We start from the raw sequence: 22,056 nt of genomic DNA on the forward strand, positions 1-22,056 counted from the left end.
TTGGCCACAACAAGTCCCCAAAAATTTGAATGGATTTCATGTTATGTTCCTAAGCAAACAAAAGTAACAACTTGAGGGCCATGAGTTCAACATAGTTGTTTGTATCATCTCCCAAGCTGATTTTCATTTGGAAAAAAGGTTTTTTTCAATGTAACTGCACCTCCTCCACATAATTTAGGATCTCCCTGTGCTACCCCATCAAAAAATCCCTAGGGGTTTTTCTTATTAATTTGAGGATGGGGAGAAATTCTAGTAAGAGAAATAAGAGGTGGTTTAGGCAGGATATCTGGAATGGCTATAGATTGAGAATTTGTAGTTTCTAGAGGAATTGAGCATTTGTTAAAAATAGCTTTGTTCCTAGCTAACCAAATACCCCAACTTTATGAGAGGGGGAACAATAAAGTCCCTGGTTCCACTATTGGTGCACCATGCTTGCTAGGCTTCCATAAGGTTCAAACCATCCCATTTACAGACTTGGGAATGCTTAGAAGAGAGGAAGTGTCAGAGGGCCTTTGAATAGGAACATTCAATTAGCAAATTGTTGTTAGATTCTTCTGCAATTTTGCAAAGACTGCACCAACCCGACCCTTTTTTTGTGTGTTTTGCAAAGGAAATCCCAAGTGGCGATTTTTTTTTTCTAGAGTGCACCACATAAAAAATATAGGTTTAGTTGGACATTTGAGCTTCCATAGGTGTTGCCACTAATTCTCTTGTGGATCTTGGGCTCAGTCTGAGAGTAGGGTGAGATAGCCTTCTTTAGGAGAATAGGCCCATGAGGAGGAGAGAGTCCAAAAAACTTCATCAAGTTCCTTTGTGATGTGGATATGGGTCTCTCTTAATGTATGGGTGATAACCATTCATGGTCTTCTGAATTGTCTCGGTAAGTTCAAATTTCTCCCCGATAGCCATTTTTGTTCTCTGAGAGGATTTTAATTTGTACCATAGCTTGGAAGTTGATGTAAAATTAAATTGTTTACTTTGTCTTCGAAAAATGAGGTTCGCGTGCCTAGTGAGTTCTTAGTGTCGCTTGTGTCAAGGTTCTTTCAATACAGAGGGAGAGGGAGAAAGTGAGTCTCAAGTCGAAAGGGAATAGTCCCAACTCTGGTAGAGACACACAACACAAAGACGCACACAAATTCTGGCGGAGTAGTCCACACAAATGTGATAGTCACAAACACAAGGTGAGAAGATAACATGTACAACACCCAAAATAATAGTCCACATGAGTGCGACAGTTGTTATAACAAGTTTAAAAGAATGAATCTGTCGAGTGTCCGGAAAAATAGTCCACACAGGCAAGACAACTAACAACTGATACAACACATTTCCAAAATCATATGTACTAGAACAACCGAAATAATTCAACTGCCTTAATACAGGTTAAAGCAACATGCATTACAAATGTCTAAGGAACAGTCTTACAAATGAATACAATAAATGTGTGAAAACATGCTGACCTGTTAAAAAGCTTTTGAATTAAGCGAAATTTCCAAGACATGTTCGTACACCATTACATCACTAACCCTGATAGCGGGGCATCAGAGCCACTACTCGCTCCTCAAAGAAAAGACTACAAACTCTTAAGGCTATTTGGGATGAGACAAGGCGAAAATTCCTTTGCATGTACAAATTAGGGGTATATATAGCCAAGGGTGAAATTGACCCTTGTGACTGTTCGACTTCCCTCATGACTGTTTGACTTACATGACTCTTTGACTTCATTCATGTGTCTCTTGGACTTCCATGTTACATTACATTGATTTACACAGTTATGACCCAAAGTAGTGATGTGGTCGAAGTGACTCATGACACAACTCAACATGAAACTGTTGATATGCACATGCTGGTTGTGATGTTCATATCGAGTTGCTCTGCTGCTGAGTTATGAGTGTGCCCATGGTGTACCATAGTTTCACCTCCACATGTCAGAGTGCGTGGAGTCTCCAATGATCTTGGTGTTCGCTTGATATTTCATGCATGCACATGTGTCTCCTTCGCTTGCTACTTGGTATGTTTCATGTGTTCATCCAATAGCAATCAAGTCTTCTAGCATGCACTCCTTATTCATCCCATTGTTCGTCACGCCATGTCTCATCCATGTACCTGTTTCTGTAATCACTCATGATGAGACGACATCAAATCTAGAAATCCCCTAGTCTACCATGATGCATTGTCTTTCATTTCTGGGTGCAGGTGACTGCGAGAGAGGACAAGGCTCTGAAATAGTGCAGAGCACACGTGAGGCCTAGTTGCGAGGCTCCGGGGTATCAAGAAAAATTGCACAGAGGTCATTGGGAGGCTGGGATGAGCAGTCTAGAACAACAATGACATTATGCAGGATCTGGCTCAGCTGGGAGGTAGAACTGTGAATTTTTCCCAGGAAGGAAAAGTGGGCAGCAGAGGACATTGGTAGTGAAAACTGGCTGGGAGCAAGTCGTGAGAGCTTGCTAGACAAAACTGCACAAAACTGGGAAGTAGGCATGTAGGAAATGTTTGCGCAATTTTCGGGCTGAGCGGGGTGTTGGGTAGTTGGAGGACAGTCCAAGAAAACGGAGCAATCTTAAGGAGGAGCAGCAGGCTAACTAGCAGAGGGATTGGTTGACATAACTGCACAATTTTCAGGAACAATGCAATGACAAGTAGCGAGTGTATGTCCTTCATGTCTGCGCAATTCCTTCAGTCATCAGAGGTGAGCATTCTAACATCTTTTGTGCAATTTTTTGGAGGAGTGAAGCTTGGGTTGAATGCGGTTGACCAGCGGGAGGCTTGGTGGATTGGATTGCGAGAAACACAAGTTGAGGTGGCTTATTGGGAAACTTCTATGTTGTTCTGGGTGACAGTCAGCTAGGTTTCCAGGAATGTGTAGTGCAGATTGCCTGGGAGGAAGACTTAAGCTCTGTACAATTCTGGGCAGAAATACTTGGTCACTAAGGTAGGTCCAACTGATGGAGGGTGGCCCGGTCGACAGATCTTCAGCAAAAATGGTTAAGTGTGTGAGCGAGTGAACTTATGTGACCTTGTGAGAACACACTCAACATGACTTGACGATAAGATATCTCGAACCAACGAGACAACATATGCTCAGTGTGACTGATTGTTGGATTGTCAAATGGTGAAAGCGACAAGTGTGACACTTCGGATAGACCTTCGAAAAATCGTGGCCACACTTGCGTGACAGTGCTTGCAACATTGTGTGGGAGTGCGATAGATTCTTACATAGCGAACACAACTCAAACACAAACCTTCAACATCACCAGAACAAGGTTGCATGCATGACATATCAATCAATATGCCGAAGACGACAGTCGGTCAAACAATTGAAAAGAAAGCAAGACATGTAGAGGAAACACATGAAATTACTTTTTTGCATTTGTGCACATGCATGTTACTGAGGATAGGATGATATGACAATGAAAAGAATTCTTGCAAACCCAACTAAGAGGTGCACTTCGAAAGGTGTTATTTACTTACCATACTTACCCTCGAGATGAGCATGCATCTGATGGAGATTGCATGCGATCATGATCTTTTCCATTACTTGGTATCTTGGTCCTTCTCCTCAACTCCTTGGGAGTGATCTTAGCATGTTACCTTTTCCTGTAGTCACTGGGGGATGAATCAACGAGGTTTCAGCAGGAAGTGACTGCTTCAGGAATGAGTCCCTGGGAGGCCTATCTGTGTATATTCTACATGCAAGACCAACTAGACAACTTGGACAACAATGCGCAGTTTTGAGGCTCAGGACACTGCTACGAGATGGGGGTCCTAGGAGGACAACTCTGCGCAATTTTTGAATGCAAGGTAGCTATACTGCTCTACGCATTTCTAGAGAGCAATGTTGGTTGCCTGACTTCTTTGCGCATTTCTGGAGAGTAATGTTGGCTGGGTCTTTACGGGGTTTCAGTGGGCAAGGGAGGAAGCTTGATGGTTCCAGAAGCAAAGTGCAATGTTTTGGGAAGATGATTGAGGCTAGGTTGCTTGGGAAATGGCTAAGTGTGATATAAGTGACACAGATGTAAATAGTGATAGGACCCAATTGTGATCACACACGGACACTTAGTGACACAACGTAGACCATCCATAATGCATAAGACATGCTTTGCTTGATGCAACAACCTTCATGACAACTGTGCATGAAGTGAGTGTGAAACATTTCTATGTGATGACAACCACTCATATGCACATAATTCCCTTGAAGCAAAACAACATTCCTTTTGCATGAAAAACAACAACCCCTATGCCCAAAGATGACACATGCTGCATAAAGATGAGAACATGGAAAACTCTTAAGATTAAGGAGGGTAGCTTGAAATGATCAACTTACCAACAAGTGACCAAGGATGATCTATCGTAAGATCTAAGGTAGGCTTTGAAATTTGCATGCAAGACAAAATTTTGGAGGGTGATTGTAGCTGCTACAACATTGGCAACACACTAGTAGAATTCTAGCTCTCTGTATGGACCTTGTTTCGTGAAAAGTGAGTCTAACCCTTCTAGAAGTATTATTCGATTACTTGATCATGATGGCTTACGCACTAGCTTATGTAAAAGATGTAGTCCCTACCATTCTCTTGATCGGTCAACACACATTCCAAGACAAGTCAACTTAGTTATTTCGATTAGGGATGAGGGGTATATTGATGCACAAGTAATATAAATGTCAAAGTTTAAGTTTCATCTCTGGTGTTGCTCCACTACCAGCAAGCTTGGATAGTACCCTAGTGGAGTCACGCAAGAACACAAGCATCGCTCCGCTGTCAGTGAGCCTAGTCAGTACCCCGATGGAGTTACTTCCATCACCTCTCTGTGCCGGAAGTCTTTCTCTTCTTTCACCTTATTCAATTTTTTTTCATTTTTTGAAAGAACTATGCATAGACACTTATTTATTTCACAGGCATAAGAGGGATCCGAATTATTGAGAGAAAAAGAGGTTGTTCCTACAGAGAAGTATGTTATATATACCTTTGACATACTTGTTAAGGTTTTCCCCCTCACCTTACTTTACTCGACTGAGTTGACAAGGCTTAACCCAAAAGAACCGATTAGAGTAGGTGGTACTAGTTAATAGTGCAAGCGTTTTGTTTTCACCAAGAGTCATTATGAACATAACATATTTGCCATCAAGGCATCGTCGACTGAAGATAACAATTTATTCATAAAGAGAGAGGACAACAGATAACTAGATGTTGATATCTATACAAGTCCTCTTAGATTTTCCTGATTTGTCTCGAGAGCCAAACACAGTATCATGAGAGGCTAACCGATGGGTATAAGAAAGAAAAGAAAACAAAAAGAAAAAAGCACAAGTAAAGTGAAAGAAAAACAAGTAAGCAAAGCAAGCAAGCAAAAAAACATGAAAACCAAAAAGATAAGAAAAGAAAGACAAAAAATACTACTCCTACTCCTATGCTAAAAAGTGCATGGGCCTACTCACGTGAAGTGATATTTCCAATGTAGCCACCGACGCATTAGCTGGCCCATGTTGGCGAAGGCATGGTACACAAGAAGATATGCATGTAAACCAGCGAACAAGAAATATTTAACAATGAAGACCAACAAACTCCAAATTTAAACGTGTCCAAAGAAAAGAAAAGAGTGAAAGCGCAAGACAAGCATTATGCGAACTTAACATGGTGTTGTGCCACACTGCGTGTAGATGATAATAATACATACTCTTTTCACTGTGACAGACAAGCAAACATGAGAAAGAGAGGCAACTTACGTTTTGCAAGTGCGCTTGTTGTGTATGATTCCTCGAGTGCATAAGTGATGGGATCATGTGATTCCGGTGGTGGAAGTGAAATATGTGTGTTCGATTGATATTCAATGTGAAGTAGAGAGTGATGAGGAGCCTTGGGTGTTTCAAAAATTTTCTGATTGGAAGTGGAACCAACCTTAGGACAGCGAGGGCCTAACATAACCATCAGCCCGGGGTGAAGTGCCTTCACAGCCTGCGGGGTTTCCACTTCGTCAATAGATATATCATTGGAGACCAGTGTCTTAGACAAATTAACAATGAGTGAATACACATCGAAGTACAGAGATCACGATAACCAGGATCATAAAATTATGGATGTTCATCGACATCCTCATGATTCGATGAATCATGCAGAGGGGTAGATGAGAAACTAGGATGTTCATCCTCTATGTTTTCAGAAATGATAGATGACAGATGGGACAGATTTTTAAAGGAAGATGTGTCCTCTACGCAATGTAATGGAAAGATGACATCTGGTGTGTCATGTGAACGATTAGAAGTAGAAAAATACAGAAATGAGTTTTCTGAGGGAGAATCAAAAGTGGCAGAATCACAAGGGATGCCAGGATAGAGTGGATGAGGTGCGGATGGAAGGGAGTCATCCTTCACCGCAGGTTCTTCTTTAGATTCCCGCACACAGTCATCATGAATGATAGCGTAGGTTTGCTACACAACACCAACTCCATCAACAAATTGATCCTCGTTCACAACAAGTGTGGAGTCTGGAATGGAAGAACACAATACAATACAATCCAGAGAATCAGAAAAACGCAGGGATGCAGGTTGAGGTAACAATTCCACATGACAACCAGCATGCTTGCAAGCCAAATATGCAGAGATATCAAGAGCAGGTGGGGTAGGAAGATGTGGCAGTTCAACAAATGTGTGTGCACCCTCTCCCACCTTGCACTGCAGAGCTAGATTTGTTTGATGAGAAGAGGACGAACAACCACTTGTGACAATGACCTTATTTGTTTTATATTTAGCAACTCTAACACTGAGGTACGCTAGGAGGGGTTCGAATGATTCTAAGAATTTCGGATTTTCAGATATGTAAAGAAGATACCTAAATCTTCCATCGAGGAATTACCAATCAATTTCATCTTCAGGAAATCGATATGCAAGATTATGAAAGCGCATGTAAAATTTTTCAACAGATTCATCAGGTGCTTTCCATAATTTCAAAATTTCTTTATTGAGTGCTTTACGGTCAAAATGATTGAAAGCATAGTCTATCTCTGCGATCATGTGATGGAAAGAGTGAATATATTTTTCGAGCAACGTGGCACACTAATTCAGTGGGTGCCCTTGAAGCATGTATGCGAACAACGCGCAGGTCATGTAATATTCAAATATTTCATGCCTTTCATAAGAGCCTACAACGCCAAATGTGTGTCTAACCAAGGCTACTTGGCCTCCACCATCGTATGTTTTACGTGACAAGTTATTCTAGAGCTCTTCTGAGATTTCAAAGTCGTTTCCATAAGACATACACTTCGGAAGAGAAATTATGTGTTTAGTCATGATAAGTATGTGGAGATTCAAAAGAAATTATGAGGACTTAGCTTCTCATCTGGCCCTCCTTCTAGCGCCAGAAATGTTGACGGTGCTAGACACACCAACATTCAAGGGATCTCCCCAGTATGAAGTCCCAACTAGACCTCACACGATTTGGTGTATGAGTCCCATCCAGTATCCCGATTTCCATTATCTTAAATATTTTCCTTAGCTCTTCCTTGTCAGCACATGAGAGTGGTTTACTTTGTCTTCGAACAATGATTTTCACGTGCCTGGTGAGTGATTAGTGTTGCTTGTGTCAAGGTTCTTTCACTGAAAAGGGAGAGGGTGAAAGTGAGTCTCAAGTTGAAAGGGAATAGTCCCAACTATGTTATAGACATACAACACAACAGGACATGTGCAACTTTTGGCGGAGTAGTCCACATGGATGCAGTAGTCACAAACACAAGGTGAGTAGATAGCATGTAAAACACACACCAAAATAGTCCACATGAGTGTGACGATCGTTATAACAATTTTATGAGAATGAATTTGTTGAGTGTTCGACAGAATAGTCAACACAAGTGAGACAACATTAACCACTGATACAACACATTTCCAAAAGCATATGTGTTATAGACATATTTGGGCACTGCAACCCCAATCATATATGTCCATAAACCAAGGGCTTCTAAGTCCCTAAAAGTGTTGTTTCATACCCTAAAGGAGCAAAGTCAGCGGATTACATCATCTCCCAGAAGTTCTCCATGAAAAACTACTCAGAACTGGTCAAAGCAGGACCATACAGACTGCCCAGTGCTAAGGGTGCGATGCATCTCACCTGCCACATGCAAAAAGTGCGATGCATACTGGAAAGCCCTTCTGTAGGGTGCAATGAGCGAGAGCAAACAAATGGCACAAGCAGTTTGCTAGGTGGAGACCCTGAGAATCTTCTAGAAGCTGCTCATTTGACACTTGCCTCTCTGAATTCACCCAAGGATGAGTAAGAGATCATGAAATCTCCAAGTGGAACTAAGAACTATCAGAGATGACACTAATCAAAATCCCAGAAGCTGACTCACCCCCTGCAAACATCTATATATGGATCCCTCATCCCAGAGATCCAGAGGCTGGAATTTTGTAATTTGCAAGGAAGTGTTGTTGGTTTCTCTTTGAAGACATTGTTGGGTGATCTTGCTTTGTATGAGGTGAAGAGGACTTTCATGCTGGGAGGATGGCGCTGGGTCAGACTAAGTGGTTGTAATCCTCTCTTCTACTACTTCTATCAATAAAGCTATTTGAGTTTTCCTTCATATTCTTGTATATCTCTGAATATTGTATTGATATATGCATTTGTATGGTCAATATATATCTGATCCTATATTGTTTATGGTGATAGATCTCTATTCTTTGATGGTATTATGCTGCTTTGACTCTACAAGTGCTCTTTGAAGTGGGACAAGTAAGGAAGGAGTGGCGAGATTCTGTTAAAGGGGAAAGGAAACAAGCAAGGAGCCAAGTGAAAGACTGAGGTTGGTACTCTCTGCTTCTTTCTCATCTATCTCTCGTAAAGGAAAACACAAGTGACTTTAGTTTGTTTGTTTCTAAGATAGCTACCCATCTTAGTGGGACTAGCAGCTCTGAATAGACACTAGTTTTCCCGATAACAAAATGGCGACTTCGCTAGGGAGCGAATAGTTTGATTGCTTGTCTCTATTTGTTTGCTTCATAAACCACAGATGGAGCCTGAAGTTAAGCCATCTAGCCTTTGAACTGCATTTTCTATGCAAGTGCAAAGTAGATCAATGCTGCTTCAGTCAATCTCCAGGTTTGTTTATGAACTGAACAGCTAACTTGCAAACATCCTAAGTTCCCTAGAGGTATCTCAAGTAACCTCATTAGATCAACCCCTATACTTTGTATTTACTAACTATCATTAGCTCGGCCTAAATCCCTAAACTAAGTTTCAAACCGTGACCAAAAACCAAATTAAAGTCTCGTCTCTGGACCATCGCACTGTCTCCTTTTGGCAGACTGGATGCATCGCACCTCCCGTGTGTAGTAGGTGGGATGCATCCGTGTTTCCCTATGTTACAGGTGTGATGATCAGGTAAGACTGTTTTTGCCTCCAAATTTTGGTTTTTTCTTCACTGTCTTCAGCTTTATTCAGGAGTTTTGTTGTCTGTGATCAGTAGACCACTGCTGAAACCCCCTTCCTTTTCATTATTCAGCCTCTATCATACAAAGAATTGTGAATGTTTTTATGTATTTTTCGCCATTTACAGTTCTCCTTTACAAAATAGTAGCTTAATCGAACTATCGTCTTTTGATTTGAAAGTGTCGCAAGTGTCGTTTTCAGTCAAAGAAAAGAATCCTCCTCTTTTTGATAGTTGATTACAATGTTACTCTTGTATTTGATCTCACTTAATAGTATTTCAAGTGTCGAAAGCAGTTTTCAATTCAAAATCACAAAGTGTCGTCTTGTCTTCCTTTCGTTTTTGAAAAGAAAATCGTTAGTACTGTCGCTTTGAAAGAAGAGATAATTCAGATTTGTATTTAGCATTATTTTTGTCATTCACACATTAAGAAAGCGAAAAAAAATACATGCATGTGTATTTGGATTTAGACTGCTTGTTGATTTTGATTTAGGACAGTGCATCTAGTGTGTGCTCTCTGCTCTATGTTGAAAGGATTTCGCTTCTCTTTCCTTAGTAGCTAGGATTTTCATTGCAAAAAGAAGAGTAAACGACTCTTTATCATCTTAGATTGCATATTTAGGAGTTGTATATCTACATCACGCGGTGAACCTTAAAGGCAAACTTCTTAAGAAAGATCAACAATAAAATAAATTCAATGAACATAAAAATGCTTTGGAACCTAACACACAACATCTAGAAGTCTAGGCTAGAGACGTATTCTGGCGTCGTAAAGCCTGATGACTGTCACTTTCATCGTAGGTTGGGTGATTCCTCCTCTTTGAGACGACAAGTGCCAGTACAGATTTGTGCTCCCACATACCGTCGAGTATATATTGGGAGACCACAATAGCCTATATCCTTTATCCTTAGGAAGCCGTGTCTGCCACCCTATCGATCACAATGCACTGAACACAGCGTTTGGGAAGATTGATTGCCGTACCATAAAAAGTATTCTGTAGTTTTGCGATTGGTTTGGTAATCCCTCTGTCTAGATTTCCAGAGTACTCTCTTTCGTTCCTTTTCAGACTCCTTAAAAGAAAAGGTCCATCTGAGCACTTGTCACTTCAGGCTCATTAAAAATCGAAGGTGACTAGAGTCATATTTAGCTTTTTCTCGACTCTTAAAAATTGAAAAAATAAGTTGTGTCAAAGTGTCTAAAATTTATTTTAATTGGAATAACGTCATTGTTCCCTCGTTGATCTTAGATTGAGAAAATGGAGTCCACCAATCAAGGATTTCCCCTTGGGGGAAATCCTAGTCCTTTCTCCTCTTGGGTAGATGTTGGTGCGCCTCATATGGCCACATTGTCCCTTCCAGGATTGACAATTGGCCTTCCAGTATGGCTTTTCTCGACCTCTGTCATTCAAAGCACCATGATTCCTGAGCAATCAAATCAGCAACTAGATGATACTAGAGTTATTCCCCAACCTTCTACTTCGTTTGTTTCTCCCTCTCCTTCTTCCTCTTCGCTTGGTGAAGCTAGTAAAACTAAAAACCAAGTAAGTAAGAAGGAAGAAGAAAGGGAGAAAAAAGGGGCAACCGTGCATCGTTTAGTGAAAATCCACATGTTGCACCTATCCAAACCTAAATCTCCATGTTTCATCTGCAAAGGGGACTACTATCATCGAGATTGTCCTTGCATCCCACAGATCTTAAGGGACTGGTCTCCTCGTTTGCATGATTCGGTGTTGTCAACCTCTAACGATCATGTTGAGAGTACACAGTCAACTAGTGAAAATGAAGTCACCGGACAAAAAGGAAGATCTAAATTTCCTTACAGAATGTGTGAAGGCGATCATGCTCTCCACCGTTGTCCCTTCCTGGATGAAGCTAAAAGAGTCTTGGATAACTGTCCTACATCCCCGCAGCAACTTCCTCCTGGATACAAGAAACTCTTGTCGAGTCCATTGCTAGTTGAAAATCCGACTAACACACCTTTGTTGTCATTTGAAGCACCTATCATTGAAGATAAACCCTCTGAATCCACATCGGACCAAAGTCAGCAGGTCGAGATGGCAGTCGAACCCACCTTGTCTTCAGAGGATTTACCTTCAGATGATATAGTCACCAAAGAGAATGAGAATGACACCATTCAAATTCTTTCGTAAACACAGACTCAGATGAACATGAGGGAAATCTACCCATTCCTTTACCGCAGGAAGGAAGTTCGTCAGAGATGTATCTGGCCGTTTATTTCAGTCCCACCTCCAAGCAACCTAGTCATCTCCTTCGATTGGAATCTACTAGGTAGACCTCGTATACAATCTAATGTACCATTCTGAATCATAGTGCAAACTTACAAACTGGTCATGGTTGGTACCATCATAGATGAAGGGGCTTATGTGAGTATCCTTTCCTCAACTGGTTGGAAAGTGTTTTGTTCGCCATCAGTTTTGCCTGAGATGCGAAATTTGACAGGCTTTGACAAAGGAACTAGTCGACCATTAGGGATCCTTCTAAATTTGCCTATAACTTTGAGAAGGAAAACCGTTTATCTGAACGTAATGGTATTCCAAGGACCTTTAGATTACAATCTACTCCTTGGGCGCGACTACATTTATAGCATGGGAGCTATTGTTTCCTCACTCTTTCGAGTGATGTAGTGGCCAATCTAGGGTGCTAGATTAGACTAGATTTATTATCAACCAGGGTCAGTAAACTTCGAGGCATGCGTCTACAGTCTATAGACATAAAGGATTCCTAACTAAGTGTTTATTGTGATAGGTCGCAGTACTTCTTTATAGAAGGTTAAGATATGTTTCCTCTCACCTTAACACTCAGATAACCTAATTTATCTAACTGTCCTAAGGATACAGCGCATCACTAGACTAAGATTTTGATCCCCTTACAAGGATGCTATGCACAAAAGCTCTGTCTACTAAACACTTGAGCATTCATGGAAAATCAAAAGCAATCAAAATCACATTAAAATTTAAATGCATGAAAAACAGAGTTTATGGAGATGCTTCAAAATATAACGATAGATCAAATCTCTTACAAGATATGGTTCAATGATCTTAACGATGAAATATTCAAGCTATCACCATAAATACCATTTGTGAGAATTTCAAATCAAATTGACAAAATCATAAGCATGAAAATAACATTAAACACTATGCACTCTATTCAAATTCAAAAACTACTAAGGAAATGAAAATGACAGTATACCAATCCACGCAGGGCCCGTCCACGTTTCAATGGTACACTGAAGTAAACTCAAGCAACGAGAGATCTAACGCATAAACACTTCTGGAGTAAAACCATGACTGTATTCAAGTACTGTAGATTGCAATTACATACAAAAGTTATGTTCTCAAATGATGTACAGAGATAGTAATCGTAACTGTTCCGTTAAAAAAAATAATACACAGTCTTATCTTCCTGTCCCTATCGGGATCGAATGTACATTCATTGAGCAGTTGTTTCCGCTTTTACAAAGGAATGATTTTTGGTCATTTCTAATCTAAACCGATTTCCAAAAAGAAAACAAAACGAAACTGGTTTGGGAAACTATGGCTTTTACTGCCTTTGTAACCAAAACGTTGAGGTTTGACCAATGTGGACTGCATAACTAGGAGCTTTTGATTTGCTGTAGAATCGATTTTTCACCATGCTTGTACATTCCAGTTTTCGTTCCTATCCATTGCTTTGGCTTGCCTGTCATGCCACGTGTCAGATAATAAACCATTTACAGGATGTTGTGACTTCCTGTAACCTTTTTACTGAAAATTCCTAATTTCTAACATAAAAACTCATAAATTAACTTTAATGCAAACTAACAACTATAATGCTATTAATTAATCAATTTTAAGGAATATAAGGGATCTATGGAGGAAAAAGGTAGACAAATGATGGTGTTTTTAGAAGAAAAAGATGGTAATGGAATGGTACCAAAATCTCCCCCAAGCTTAATGAATTAGCATGTCCTCATGCTAATCCCGATGTGCTGCCTCTAAACTCTGTCCCTGCCTATACCTCTGTTGCTTTCAACAATGCATCTATGTTCTTCTTGTCTTGGGCATCTTTCTGAATGTGGAGCTCATGTTTCAAACTCTTGTATTTCTCCTTGAGGGATTTCTTTTGGGTATACCATTTGGTTGCCCACTTGCAAATGTCAGTTTGTTGAGCTTCGAGTTCCTTGATTTGCTCCCTCAACTTCTCATTTTTCTGTTGAGTCTCTTTACTCTGTGCTCTTAGCATTTCATTCTCTTTCTTGATGACTTTCTCCAGCATGTTGGCCTCCATCAATTCTTCTTTTAACTTTTCAATTTGCTTTTCCAGCCTCCTTTGTTTCTTAATTACAGGTGGTGACTCTTTTCCTTGCCTATTGTTGCTCTCAACCTCCATTTCGGCTTCTGGTCCAAGCTGTGAGTGGGCATTGCTCTCAATGTCCATCAGTGCATGTGCATTTGATTCTGGTTGGTCTTCTTGTGGCTGGGTCTTTTGTGCTCTCCTGGATCTTCTTGTATATGTAGTAAAAATTTTATCTTGCTCCGTTTTCTGGGCATCCTCTTGTCTCATTTTTCTCGTCCTCACACTACTAATGGGTGGAGGGATATTACTTGATTTGCGCACAAGAATCTCTTCATCAATGTCATGCATAAATCCTGAGTGCTCTTGCTGTTCTTGCTCATCCTCTTCATCTTTGATTTGGTTGGCAGCCAAGAATTCCTTCCACGTTTTTCCCCTTCTCTGTAATTCAAATTCAATGAGGATTTTAATTAACCCAAAATGACATAAGCTTTTGTCTTCATTACCCTTTCTCTTTTGGATAGTTTTTGACATCTTGGTCAAGCTCTGCAAGAGGAAATATGGTAAACTAATGGTGCACTGCCCTTTTAGATGTAACAGGAGTTTGATGTGGTATAAAAAGACTATGTTGTAGCGACCCTCACACGTAACAAATTTTTGGATGATATACACCATTTCGTCCCATGGATGCATCAGCCAGCTCCTAGGGACACCCTTCTTCCAGTTAACAGATGAAACCCTCGACCTGGACATGAATTGGGTCCATGATTTTTCTTTGAATTGTTTTGTTTTGGAGTATTTTTCTCCTTCCGGGCTGATCCCCAAGGATTGTGCTATGGTGTCTTCTGAGATCCTGAATGAAAAATTTCCTATCAATGCTTTCTCCCCATTAAATGTAAAGGCAAACTATTTGGTTACTTCCTCATTGCTCCCATTAAACTTCTCCAAGAAGGGTAGCCATTGTTTTTCTTTTAAAATTGCAATGCAGTCATCGTGGTACTGAGAACTATCAAATGTGCTTGGCTCTACCCTATTAGTCATTTTGACAAAGAAACCCCTGCTCTAACCCTCTTCGTTTATGCTTACTAATTTAACAAGGGTATTTTGGTGTGTTACCTCTGCTTTTCGCCCTACACAATTGACCTGGTGGCGCCCTCTGTTCTTTGAGATCAGCTCCTTCAATGGCTTAAGCAGTGACCGGGTGACTGTCCTTGAATTATGGCGGAGGTGGAAACTTGTGAGCCCAGTTACTGTGCTTTCCTTTCGTAGCACTTGCTGTTCTCGGCCTTTGTTTTTTTTAAATCACAACACTTGAATTGCTTAGTGTGGAACACCCTTTTTACAACTGAAAATGAAATAGAATTTTAACAACCGACTTGACCCATTTCGTTATAATGATAACAGAGTGTACTCATATTTCTATGACAGAGGAGTGACTGTACTGGGTTGTATGAATATTATCATGAGAACGCCGTGAGCATGTATGGAGTACTGGAGTATAACAACGGATAGTTGTTTGCATGAGTCGACTTGGTCAAACAATCATGTTATAACTCAGCCAATTCAAAACACAATGAATGAAACCGTGTAACATTTGGCTTTGTAATAGTTCACCACCTGTCCCTTGCTCATTGGTATTTGGACGAACAAGGAGATGTTGGACCGATAGTAAAGTTTGATGGCCGATAAGGAGTTAATAACAAGGCTGGGAGGGTGGTATAATAGAGGATTTAAAAATCATAGGAGGAGGAGTATGGGGATAGGCTAGAGTGTTGGGAAATGATAGGAATTAGGAATATGACGAGGGTGATGGATATGTGGGTGGTTTTGAAATCGATATCATAAGCAGTCATAGTCATCACATTTAACACTAAAGTAATCTAAGAATTTAAATGTTAAAAATAAAAATTACAATAATACATTACACTTTTATTGGTTGATCAAGAGTTGAGTTGGCATGCATAGATAGGACTAGTCTTTCTTGTTCAGATATGACTAATCTTTGCTGTCCATAACAGGTCCCTCTGAGATCTGGAGAATATGTGTGCAGCTTCTTTGAAATTTGGAAAAGCACTATATATGTGCAGGTTCCTTGATCTTTAGTGTTTGATGGAGCCTCGGTGACAAGAAACCTTTGAATCTCTGTTGAAACTTTGTTGAAGCTTTGCTGAAGTAGCTTGAGATATCAGTCTCTAACAGGTCCCTTTTATGTTTGCTGAAAAGGTCCCTCTAATGTTGATGCTAGTAACATGGTCTTCCGAACAGAACAGGTCCCACTACATAGTGCTTTTAAACAGGTCCCTTTGATTAGAACAAAGACAAAAACAACTTCTTTATTGAAATCTGAAGTGTTGAAACAAACTATTTAAGAATTTACAATGAGGAGATGAGATAAGAACAAAATGTTGATGCTTCTCCCCCACTAAAGCTTTGACTTGTCCTCAAGTCATTATTCAATCAATGAATCAAACAAGAAACAAAAAGAAAAGGAATTCTTACCAGCCAAAGAATTGGTTTTCAAGTAAGAATTCTGGGTTAGAGTGTGCCAGAGTCTGGTTTTCACATCTAACCCATTATTATTATTTTTATTTTTTTTTTTTAATTTCTTTTGAATTTCTAAATTGAAATGAAATGAACTAAGGCAGAGATACTACAGCTGAAGGCTGCAATATCTCAACCTCTCTTTGTTGAGATACAGTTTGAAGAAAATTTTGCTTGCTGATGGGCCTATTGTAAAGTTTCAAGCGATGGCCATTGACAGTAAAGGAGTGGCCTTCTCCATCAATGGTAATGAGCTTGACTGATCCATTGTCATAAACTTGAACGATTTCGTATGGGCCCATCCAATGTGTGGTAAATTTGGCTTTATGATCTCTGAATTTAGAATCAAAGAGTAAAGCCCAGTCTCCTTCTTTGAACTGCTTCTTCTTGATATGTGCATCATGCCACTGCTTCCTTTGTTTTTGCATGAGGAGTGTTGTCTCCTCTGCTTGCTGCCTCATTTCATCCAGCTGGTTCAACTGCTAAATTCTTTCTTTTTGTGCTTCATTGAGATCAATTCCCAGATCTGCAACCATCTTAAAAGTATGTATTTGAAACTCAATAGGAAGCATTACCTCTTTGCCATACACCAACTGATATGGTGTAAATCCTGTAGTATTCTTCCACGTGATTCTATAAGCCCAGAGTGCATCTTTGAGCTTCTCTTCCCAATTCTTTCTGTTCATTGCCACAGTCTTAGTGATAATTCCTTCCAAAGTTTTATTTGTGGATTCCACCTGGCCATTGGCCTGTGGATGGTAAGGTGTACTTCTTCTGTGCTTGATTTGATATTTTTCTGTGATGTCCTTAACTAACTTTGAAGTAAACTGAGTACCTTGATCAGTCACTATCTCTCTTGGTACTCCATATCTTAAAAAAATCTCTTCAAAAAGGAAATCTACCACCGTTTGTTCAGTTGCTCGGACTAGTGCTTTAGCTTCAGCCCATTTTGTTACGTAATCAGTACATACTAAGATGTACTTCTTACCACTGGAAGTTGGATTAATGGGTCCTATGAAATCTAGAGCCCATTTTTCAAATGGCTCTAGGTGTACTTGAGGCTGAAGTGGCATCTCATCTGTAGCTGTTGGCCTACCCATTCTTTGACAGTTATCACAACTCTTCACGTACTTCTTGGAATCCTTAAAAATAGATGGCCAGTAGTATCCAAGGCTAAGAATCTTGAATGTTGTTCGTTTAGCTGCAAAATGCCCACCACACGGTTCATCATGGAAAGATTTTAAAATATCAATTATCTCATCATTTCTTACACATCGTCTAATAATCATATCATAACCAATGTAAAATAAATCGCCATTAATCCATGAGTATCGAGCACTTTGTTTGACTAGCCTCTTCTTTTCCTTTGGAGTAAAGTATGGAGGTGTTCTTCCTGTGGACAAATAATTGGCCAAGTCAGCATACCAAGGATTCACTATTGAAATTGCAAATAGATTTTCATCTGGAAAAGAATCTTCAACCGGAACAACCTCACCTTGATTTTTCAGTCTAGAAAGAAAATCTGCCACCTGATTCTCCTTACCTGGTCTATCTAACACTGTGATGTTAAATTCCTATAACAATAATAACCATCAGGTAACTCTGCCACTAGTTACTGGTTTATTCATTAAATGCTTAATGGCAGAATGGTCAGTAGGTACAAAAACCTCATAACCAGTTATATAGTGTCGGAATTTATTCACAGCATGTATGATGGAAAGCATTTCCTTTTCTGTGACTGTGTAGTTTAATTCGGCAGGTGTTAAATTTTTGCTAATGAAGTAGATGGCATAATGACAAGACTCCTCTTTTTGGCCTAATGAGGCACCTACTGCAGTATCAGATGCATCTGTAAAGATGTGAAATGGTAGGTTCCAGTTAGGTCCTTTTAAGACTGGTGTGGTTGATAACTTTTCTTTGAGTGTTTCAAATGCTTGTTGACAATGCTCATTCCAGTTGAAAGGTGTATCTTTTGCTAGAAGTTTAAATAGAGGTGAAGCTATTTTACTAAAATGTTCAATAAACCTTCTGTAATAGCTTGCATACCCAAGGAAACTTCTTACCTCTTGTTGAGTCTTCGGAATTGGCAAATTGACAATGATCTGGATTTCCGATGGATCAACTTTAATGCCTTGAAAAGAAATATAGTGGCCTAATACTATCCCCTCATTTAACATCATAAAACACTTTTCATTGCTCAGGGAAACATTAGCTTCAATACATCTCTTCAAAACTTTTTCAAGATTCTGTAATGCATGCTCAAATGAATCACCATACACTGAAAAATCATCCATGTAAACTTCAACACAATAATGAACTAAATCAGCAAAAATAGCTAATACAACTCTCTGAAATGTAGTTGGAGCATTGCAAAGTCCAAATGGAAAAACATTATAAGCATAAGTGCCCCAGGGACAAGTAAAAGTGGTTTTGTCCTGGTCCTCTAAGGCTATCCTGATATGGTTGTAGCCACTAAAACCATCAAGAAAAGAGAATGATGATTTCCAAGATAATGTGTCTAGCACTTGGTCAATAAATGGTAGTGGGAAATAATCTTTGAGCGTTTCTTTGTTCAATTGTCGGTAATCAACACAAATCTGCCACTTACCATTTTTCTTGGGCACTACTACCAGTGGGGATACCCACTGACTGTCAGAGATAGGATAGATAAAATTGACTTTCAATAGTTTTTGTAATTCCTCTCTAACAATATCATGGAGCATGGGGTTCATTCGTCTCTGCGGTTGCCTCACTGGTTTGATATTACTATCGGTATAAATATGGTGAGTGCATGTTTCAGGGTGAATCCCGTGCATATCGGTGTAGTCCCAAGCAAATGCTTTCTGGTATTTTCTCAATAATTGAATTAATTTTTCTTCCTGAGATGAGTCTAGGTGAGTGCCAATATTCAAAGTTTTTCCTGGACTAATCTCTATGGTCTTGCTCTGTGTGTTTGTGATAGATTGAATGGGGAAAATGTCTTGAAATGTTGTTTGCAAAGATTGAATGGTGCATGTTTCCTGAAAATTTTGTGCCAAAAGTTCATCTGCAGCATGGTATTGGCCATTTCTCAAATCTTCGGAAACATCAAGCTGAGAAAGGAACAACTCTACCAAATCATCATTATTATGTTCTTGAAAATCATATATTTGGTTGATGCTAAAAACAGATTGAAGTTATTCTTTGTCATTGTATTTATCGCCAAGCCATAAATTGTGTGCTACTGCTGGTGATTGTGCTGATGGGTAAAGAGTGAGTTGTTTTCTTTCAGTTCCTCGTGAAATAATCATATTACCCGATCAACATCCTATGAATGCATCAGCAGTTGCTAACCATGGTCTACCAAGAATGATAGGGTGTCCTCCTAAATTGGATTTTGGTTGAAGAACTAAAAAGTCCACTGGATACTCCCAAGAGTCCAGTGAAACAATTATGTCCTCCAAAATCCCTTCAGGAATCACTTTAGACCTATCAGCGAGTTCTAGAACAATTGTTGTGTGTTGCAAATTTGTGAGCTGGAGTGTTTTCATGGTTTCAAGAGTCATGACATTTATTGCGGCCCCAAGATCAATTAAGGTGTTTGGAATATGTATGTTGTTAATGATTGTAGTGACTCTGGGAATACCAGGATCAACATACTTTTCCATTGAGATGGTGTTTGTCATAAGGCTAGCTAAATGTCCAATAACATGAATGGTTTGTGGATCAACTCTTTTCCTAGTAGGCTTTTTAAGGCACAGTTCTTTGATGGCTTTAGTATATATGGGAATGTCTTTTATGGCTTGTAGTAGTGGAATTTTTATATAGACATTCTTTAGCTCATCTAAAACATCAAACTGTGGTATAGACATTGGAAGTTTTGTTTGGACCAATCGGTCTAGAAAAGGTGGTGGATGCAACGGTTGCATTTGTTTATTTTTGGTGTCATCATTTTGTTTTCTTTGAATTGAAGTTTCATTTTCATTTTCTTCGTTTTCTTCTTGTTTATCAGCTGTTGGAGATTCTTTGTGAAGTACCTTACCAGACCTCAAATTGATATTTTGCAAGGGTAATGTGGGATATGAGGTTCCCTCATCTACATTGTAGGCTGGTCTCTCTGCTCCGTTATTTGGATTTGGTACAGGTTGAGCAAGGATTTGAGTAGGTCTGGGAGTTTGTGAGTTAGATGGAAGTTGTAATTCTGGTGGATTTATTGGTGGAGGAGCAGGCAATGCTTGTTGAGTGGGTTGAGGTTGATGTGGGTAAACAACTTGCTGCTGAGGATATTGCTGATATGGTTGAGGATATGGCGAGTATGGCTGATGATATTGTTGATATGGTTGCGAATATGGTTGGTATGGTTGAGGATATGAATGATATTGTTGAGAGTATTGCTGAGATGGTCTCCATTGTTGTTGTGGGTAATTTTGGTGCTACCATGGCATGGGTACATTCCACGAATTCTGAGCATACATCTGATCATGTACAGGAAATTGCAAATTCTGGTTTGGGAACATACCTTGAGGTGCTGGTTTTGGCTGCCATGGTCTCTTTGCGCCCATGTAATACACATTTTCCATATCTGCGTTAGCTACCACATTACAATTCTGCAAAACCTTGACTTTAGAGAAATGAAATATATCATGATTTTCAGTACAAAAGGCACAAACTTGAATGTTTTCTAATGGGCAGTCTTTTAAGGCATGTTTCTTCCGGCATTTTGGGCAAAAGATAGCCATCATCTGATCTTCCTCTTCTTGTCTCTTCTTAGCTTTTAGAGTGTCAATTTGGGTTCCTAAGGTACTTAACAAATCTGTTTTGAATTCCTATAACAGGTTCCCTATTTCAACCCTTGTGACACTTGCTAAAGCAGATTTTGTGGCTTTAGATGATATGGTTCTTTTTCCAATTTTGGCTTTGCTCCTAGAATACTTTTCACATAACTTAGCAATTTCTTCAAAGGGTAAAGTGGAAATATCACCTTTGCCCATCAAATTATGATCATCTAAGTATTCCTCTCGAATGCCTTTCAAGAATATTGTTCGAATCAAATCAAGAGGCATGGTTCGGTGTTTTGATTTTTGTAAATTGTAAACAAACCGCTCTAAGTACTCCTCTAAATTTTCATCCTCTTGTTGGTTCATCCTAAAGATATCATCTTTGGAATATTTCGATCTACAATAAGGTTGGTATTTCTTTAGGAATATTCTTCTCATGCCATCCCAATCAGTTATCGCATGTTCACCAAGCCCCATGAACCATCTTAATGCTGATGCTTTTAATGTTGCTGGGAAGAGTCTAAGCCTATGGGCATCATTCGTGTAACCATATGTTCGACATACAATATCAAACTCAAACAAGAATGAATCTGGGTCTTCTAAATCCATGCCATAAAAGTTTGGTAGCACGGATGGGGGTATGTTTTTCTTTTTTATTTCATCATCCTCCTCTGGTTCTTGGATAGGAAATTTAAAAGTTGACTCTTCCTCTTGACCTTGATTTGGTGGTCCTCTTTCTGATCCATGTCCTTCTTCAGCCATTTTGATAGGTTCCTCTGTTGATTTAATTTCTTGTTCAGTGTCACTTGTTTCAAAGAGAAGTTCAAGAAAAGATTGTTGAGTTACTGTGCTACTTTCTCCTTTTATAGAGGATTCAGGGGAATGTTTCTTCTGTGATTTGTTTGCTACTAGAATTTGCCTGTCGATTAGTGTGAGTTTTTGCCCTGATTTTTGTTTATCCTCTAATTTTTGTATGGTGACTTCCTCAGCTGATGTTGTGTGTTCAACGTTTCCTAAAGGGTCTGCTCTTGATGGTAGGTTAGTTTTTGGATGG

This window comes from Pinus tabuliformis, chromosome 3_2 (assembly GCF_031772625.1).
Source record: "Pinus tabuliformis cultivar Carrire ecotype Pingquan chromosome 3_2, CPIR1, whole genome shotgun sequence".
Taxonomy (NCBI): domain Eukaryota; kingdom Viridiplantae; phylum Streptophyta; class Pinopsida; order Pinales; family Pinaceae; genus Pinus; species Pinus tabuliformis.